Source organism: Delphinus delphis, chromosome 2, assembly GCF_949987515.2.
Source record: "Delphinus delphis chromosome 2, mDelDel1.2, whole genome shotgun sequence".
Classification (NCBI taxonomy): domain Eukaryota; kingdom Metazoa; phylum Chordata; class Mammalia; order Artiodactyla; family Delphinidae; genus Delphinus; species Delphinus delphis.
The window spans coordinates 60,631,752-60,639,323 of NC_082684.1; the positions used below are offsets into that span (position 1 = coordinate 60,631,752).

Consider the following 7,572-nt stretch of genomic DNA (forward strand, 5'->3'; position numbering starts at 1 on the left):
GATTAGTGAATTATGGTTTTATTTATTTAACTTGTTAAAGTTAATAATTGGCAATGTATTCATTGTTTTCCTAAAATTGTATTCAAATTTCACACACCTGTCTTTTCACAAAAGGGACTTCAGTTTGAAGTTAAACTACATGCATTAAAACTATAATTAAACCCCAAACCTCACTTTGACAAATAATCATCCTATTAAAATAATGACACATTTGCTATTTCTTCTCCATTTCTGGTAAAAAATTAGTCAGGAAACAGAAAAAATATATATAATACATAGAATGACTTTCTTTAAAAAAATCACTCTCTAAGAAGTGCACAAAAAGTGTGGCTTTGGAAATATTTCCTCTAAGAATCCAGCTACATTAAAAATAATGGTGTATATTATTATATCATTTCTTGTCAAAGACTTTCTGATGCGATTCCTGTATTACAATTTCAACTGATAACCTGGGACCTGGAAAGAATAAGTATTGTATCATTACTCAGTCACTTTTAGTTTCTTCTAGTTTGCTTTCAAAAAAAAGAGGCAGTGAAATTTTAAAGCCATCTCACATGTAGTGGCAAAGAGCAAAATTGCAGAATATTGATGCACACAGAAACAGACATAACAAATTTCTAGGAGCTTTTGATGACAGAAGCAAGTAGTCCTGTAGTCAACATAAATTGGTGGTGAAAGGTTGAGATCTTTGATCATGATCACAAAGGAAAACCTAGAATAAATGTGGCAGAATAGAAAATATCTGAGGCACTTTACAGGACTCTATTCCTCTGTAATGTTGGAAGATGCTCAAATCAAGAGTCTGAATCCTTGATTTCATTCGCTGGTTACCTTTAACTTCCTTGAGTCCTCTATGAATGTAACAAAGCACTTAGGTGAACAGTCCTGCCACCAGATTTTCTGCATGTTGCCTGTTTACATCACTCTTTGTCATTAAATCTTTAGTCTCCAGGAATAAGCTAATTTGCTGCCGCTACTAGCTCGTATTTGCCATCTTTACCTTTTGAGGAATGAAAATCAGGAGGAGAATTGCCAGGGTCTCCCTAAAAAAGTCTCCATATCTGCCATTCTTTCCCAGGATATAAGAAGTGACTGTCTTGAATGTGATATGCTTATCATAGCAAGTTTGTTGAAATGATTCTGAATAACTGGGACACTCCCCATGTCATCATAGCACCTATGTATTGAAAAAATAAACAGGAATTTCTGAATGCTTGCTTTCCCCAACAAATTGATTTGGTATCTACTCTAATAGCTGGAGACCGTGGTGGCCCCAGATCCTTAATAGAAAATCTGAGGCCCAGCAGATATCCTCAAGTCCTATGGAGTCTGGCCTTCTTGACTTCCAATTGATTTTTTTTAATCATTGATTTTTTTTGCTCTCTTTTAGTTGTATTATGCTCTTTCCCTATACAAAATGTATCATTGACTTATCAATGTCTAATATTAATGGATAATTTTACTCTCTTCCTGGGTAATACAAGCTGCTTAGACCACTTAACTTCATTTACATAGTTCCTTATGTAAATATTATTATTTTTTAATGGATCAGTGTTTATTGAGATTTACTCACATTTACAACTTTCTTTTCTTTTTATTCTTTTTGTATTTTTGAGCCCTTGATTTCCAGCCATCATTTCCCTTTTCTCTGGAAGAAGTCAGTGAGAATTTAACAACATATTGGACAGTCAAAGAGACAATTAGTGAACTGAAAACATACTTTGCAGATTCCTTTGGATGCAGGTGTCCTAGTGGTGAACTCTTTCAGTTTTTTAATTCATCTGAAAATGATTTTATTTTTGCTAGTTACAAATCCTAGGTTAGCAGTTTCTTTCTGACTTGCATTGATGCTGTTCAGAAGTCACCTGTCAGTCTGTTGTTATTCTCGTGAAGGTGAGTTGCTCTGGCTGCACTGAAGATCTTTTTGGTTTTATCCAATTTCACTATGATCTGTTTGGGATTTATTTGGATTCCTAAGTTGGAAGACAGATATTTTTCATGAGTTTTGGAAAATTCTAGGCTAAAATCTCCACAAAAATGACCAGTGCCCATTCTTATTCTTCTAGATGCCGGAACTTAAGGATTTCTCATGGAATTCTGAGTCTTTTACATTCTCTTCCATGTTTTCCATCTTTTTCTTGTATGCTGCATGCTGGGGAGTGTCTTCTGACCTGTTTTCAGTTCACTAAGTGTCTCTTCCACTGTCCAATATATTGTTAGATTCCATTGAATTCTTAATTTTTTATTATTTATTTATTTTTTTGCAGTATGCAGGCCTCTCACTGTTGTGGCCTCTCCCGTTGTGGAGCACAGGCTCCGTGGCCATGGCTCACGGGCCCAGCCACTTCGCGGCATGTGGGATCTTCCCAGACCAGGGCACGAACCCGTGTCCCCTGCCTCAGCAGGTGGACTCTCAGCCACTGCACCACCAGGGAAGCCCTGAATTCTTAATTTTTTAAATGGATTTTTCCATTGTAGAATCTCAATTTGTTTCTTTTTTAAATCTGCAAAGTTACTTTTTATAGTTGTTAGTTCCTTCCCCGCTGAAATTTTCACAGCTTATTTTTCTTCTCCTTGAAAACGTTAAACATAGTTTTACTGTATATGGTAATGCCTGACTATTTTGGTTATTTTTATCACTGTTGGTTCTTGCTCATTGTATCTTTTCTCTTCATGCTTTGGTGTATGCTGGGCATTGTGTTTGAAAAAGTATTTGTTGAAATAATTTGAGACTTAGGATGATATTCTCTTCCTCCAACGAGGGGTACCGACAACCTAGAGTGTTCTCAGGCAGTCTCACAGCCTGAGATTTCATTGGCTATTGATATTTTAAAAAGAAGTGAGTCTACCGTCTGCACAAGGTTGAGTTATTTTTGTTTTATCACTATTCTCAGGGTGTAGCCCTTTGGGGGCCCCAATTCCCAGTATTGGGTGAGCCCTGGTCTCTGACTTTTCCCCTTAGCTCTAAGAGGCTATCAAAGCACATATCAGCTACCTCTTTCAGGTCAGCCAGTGATCACAGGGCAAACCTTTTCCCAAGTGTTGGATTTTTGTCCTGTAATTCCTTATTGTCTTGATATATCTTTGATGCTTTTAAGAAGATTTTAAAATAATATATTTAATTAAGCTTTTGTGTTTTTTTTTTCCCAGAGTGTGGTTAGATTTGGTTAAACTCTCAGTCTTTCATTACCTAAAGCAGAAATCTCCTCATACCTTTCATTCCATATTCTTGGTTTCCCTTTCCCTTTCTTTCTTCCTCCCTCCCTCTCTCCCACTCTCCCTCCCTCTCTTCCTCCTTCCTTCCTCTTTTAAAATATGGCTGGAGTACTTTTTTCAAAAGAGTACATGGCAGGTAAACCTTCAGAATTCTTGCATGTCATTGTTTTGCTTTCATATTTGATTAGTAGTTTGATTATGTATAGAATTATTGATATAAAGTCATTTTTTTCAGAATTTTACCGGCTTTTTTTTCACTATTTTCAGCACTTATTCTTGCTAATGAGAGTAATACAATGCAATCCTGTTTCTGCTTCCTTTCTATCTATAGGAAGTCTCCTGTTTCTTGGGAAAGTAGCACTAGAAAAGTCCTCTTAATATAAATCTATTTAAATTGGATTGTTTGGGGGTTACCATTTTCTGATAAAAATAGATGGTAGAATGATATGGTATCTTCCAAGTTCATATTTCACTTTCCTGCACAATCATAAAGATAGTAATTTCTGCAAAAATATTTCAAGACTTCCCTACAAGGGCCTGTCTTAAATTCTTTGATTTTTAAATGAATCTCCCTTGATGACCCTTTCTTATTTACCATTCTCCTGGTTGGTTTTCTCCTCATCCATCCTAAACTGATCTAACTCTGCTAAAATTCTCATTTAGCAGTAGCTCTGTTGGTGACTCAAGTCACCAACACTTTTATCAACCCTATGAAATCTAACATCTTTTCAAGGTTTGCAATTTTACTTTAAAGTCAATTTATGCTATATATTTATTATTTTACATTTATTATATATTTATGGCTTACATATTTTAATCATATATGTATTAAAAATTCAATTAAATTGACCAAAATAGACTCTGATGTGATTGGTGAGGACAGATGTCAGTGTGATATGGGATGAGTATTTGAATCAGGACTAATTTTACAAGTGGCCAGTCGATTAATGAATATTTTTGAGCCATGACTGCTTCCCTATGCAATCTCATGGCTGTAAGAACTCAGATAATGAATACATCAAACAATAGGGAACTTCCATAGCCCTTTCCTGGAAGTTTCTGGCATATCCTCTTTATCTTTGGTGTGTTATGAAATTTCATGGCGATATGTCTAGGTTTTGATCTTTCTCTTCATTTTGCTCAGCATTCACTTTTTTCAGAGTGAAGCCAGGTGTCTTCAGTGCTGGAACATTTGCTTCTTTGCTTTTGTTTCATCTGACAGTATGATTCGTCTACTTGCCATTTTCTAAAGATTTTAATAAATCTCTGATCTGCTGATGGCTCTTTTTCCCCTTTTTAGTGCTGCTCTGTGCTTGCTAGCTTCTGTATTTCTTGATTGTAAATTTTACAGGCATTTTTGAGGAAGAGAAGGTAAGTATCTATGTAAATAGTCTATTATATAGAACTGGAAGCATCAGGATTATTTATTTTAGATACAGAGTGCTTTATTGAATGGAAATCTCATTCTCCATATCTATATCTATATCTGTATCTACATCTACATAGATATCCCCATACCAAATCCCTATTACTGGATATTTAGGTTGTTTATAATTCCTTAAAATTATTTTTAAAATGCTTCCCATTAATTTTTGAGATTTCTGATTTTAAAATCTCCCTTTTCTCTGGATGCACATAAAAATTTCTACAAACAAAATATTATTTTAACTAGAATAAATTTATGTTCTATATCAAACAAATATTCCATTCTTTCTGAATGGGATAACCATTTGAGCACTATTTAGAAGAGACTGTCTTCTTTGGGGCCAAATAAGAAGATTGCACGTGAAGGGCTTTTGACAGCCGGTCTGAAGAGGCATGAATACTCAGAGGCCTCTATTTTCCAGTACAGTGCAAACTCAGCCTAAAGGAGAGAATGGTGTAACTGCTGACACTGAGAGGCTTACATGCTAAAGGCAACCAAGTTTTCCCTTTTCCTTAGGGTTTGGCAGTCATCCTCAGGAACAGTTGAAAAGGGAGCAAAGAGAGACATTCTGTATTAGGGCGAGTTGAAACCAAATGTCAGTAATAGGGGTTTTTGGCTGCCTATTAGGAAAGAGACATATTTTAAGATATTATGTATGGATAAAATAAATGTTTTGAATATGAGCCCCAGATCAGTTATACTAAACAATCTAACATTGGTTCAGTTTCTGAAGTTTTTCATCGTTGATTTGCACAACAGAAAAATGAGCCTGAAAGTATATGTTGTTCTAATGATAAGGTCTTGTTGGTGTTAATGACTAAGCTGCTGAAATCTTTATTAATGGAGTGACATTCAGAGCTCAGATATTTTAAAAATAGCACCAGGGCCTATAGAAGGGCTTCTCAATGTGATGTGGAACATTAATCCATAGCATCTGTTCTTTAATTGCTCCACTGCTCCAAATTAATCAGAAGAGTGAATGTACTGAACTTTAAGTTGTAGCTGAGCTCTTTCTCCCAGGAGGAGCTGTAGATGGTGTGTTCCAGGACAAAGAGTGGCCAAGATTTATTCCTTTGTGTCCACAGATCGTCAAAACTCAAAAATGGTATATAAAGAAGGTTTTGTTAAAAGGTCAAAATTACTATCACTCTAAATTAATAATTAAAATTATTGAAATTGAGCACAACTCCAGTTTTAATTTTTTCTTCAGCTTTATTTATTAATAGGTCATGGTTCTCCTGACCAATGGCAGATAATTCTGCTTATCTGTTAAGAGGTACCCCTTTTGAAGTCTAGTGTCTTATCCTGGAACCAGTGCTATGATTCCCAGAGATGTTCTAACTGTGAGCTGACTCAGGAGTGGAAAGATCTCTAAAGCTACTCTCAGTCAGCTCGCATGAGGTGCAGTGTAAGAAGCTTGGGCTAGGAGTCAAAAGTTCTTCATCTAATCTTGGCTTAGCCACATTCCATCTCATCTGTAAAACGGGATTAATAATGCTAGCTCTGCCTAACTACAAGATTGTGAAGAATAAATAGGACTATGCATATAAACTGTGTGAAAGCAAGATATTAATATTTTAATATACACTGGGGAATTTCTGGGATCCCACTTGGAGAAAGAGGAAGAAAATGTCTTTTCGTCCTCTCCTCCGTTGATAAGTTCCTGGGTGTATTTAGTTGGTTGAGGATGCTATAACAAAGTACTATAGACTGAATGGCGTAAACAGCAGAAATTTATTTTCTCACAGTTCTGGATGCAAGAAGTCCAAGATCAAGGTTCTGGCAATTCAGTTTCTGGTGTGATCTCTCTTTCTCACTTGCAGATGGCCGCCTTCTCATTATGTCTTCATGTCGCCTTTCATTTTCCATGCTTTTTAGTGTCTCTTCTTAGAAGGACACTAACCCTATCAGATCAAGGCCTCACCCTTATGACCTCATTTAACCTTAATTACTTTACTCCAAATACAGCTACACTAGTGGTTTGGGCTTCAACATATGAATTTAGGGGCAGAGGGACACAAACATTCAGTCTATAACTTTAGGAAAGAGTGTATTGATCCAGAACCTATAGAGCCCTCAGCCATGGACTCATAAATGTCACTGGCTCAGCTGAGCCATCAACAGAGAAAAAATGACCATGTGCTACAGATTTGTTTTCCAGAACCTCTCAATTAGATTGTTCGTGAAGACTCTTCCATTCTTGGCTAGTGCTTGAAAAAAGAACAGAATACTTAAATTTTGAGTTACCACTGCCAAATATTTTCATACAACTTTGGATGTTGTCAAAGCCTTTTGAGAAATATTGGATTCAGAACATCTGTACTAGAGTCATTGCACTTAATTGTTTTTATTGTTCCATTGCAAATTTCTTAAATAAGGTCAATTACCTACTTTATGTTTGTGGAACCTATGCTCTAAGGACAGAGAAGAAAATGATTCAATTTTAATTTTAATCAAAATAAGGCAGTTACTCTATGTCAGCCATGAAAACACTAGAGAAAGATTTATTCTTTAAAAGTAAAAGGATAAAGGAGGAAATACTGTAAACAATGCGTTTTTGAAAAGATGCATGCTTTTAGCCCAGTTAGCTCCATTTGGCATTTATGCCGATACCTTGCATGCTTTAGGATCTTGGAGTGGGGCAGGTGCTGTGATTGAAGTGGCAGTGGACCTGTGTCCTGTCCTAGGGTAAGGGTACAGCTAGCAGGGAGCTCATTCTGAGAAGGTGGAGTCCCTAAGAAGACAGTGGTTCCAGGAGTATGGGGTATTCATGAATCACAGGTGCTTACTTCTGAGAAGTCTTCCAACAGGCACCATCATCCTCATGCTTGGCTTAAATTCAGAGCGGGTCCTTGCCTTTGGGAGGAGGATTGTCCTGGGTGAACCTGTCTACTAGTCAGGTTAACAAGGTAAGGAACGCGGCAAAGAGA

General features: G+C 36.5%; 1 pseudogene; it reads right to left on the minus strand.

Moving 5' to 3' along the window:
- Positions 1-391: 391 nt before the first annotated feature.
- Positions 392-6,511, minus strand: LOC132417931 (general transcription factor IIH subunit 3-like; annotated as a pseudogene).
- Positions 6,512-7,572: the final 1,061 nt, after the last annotated feature.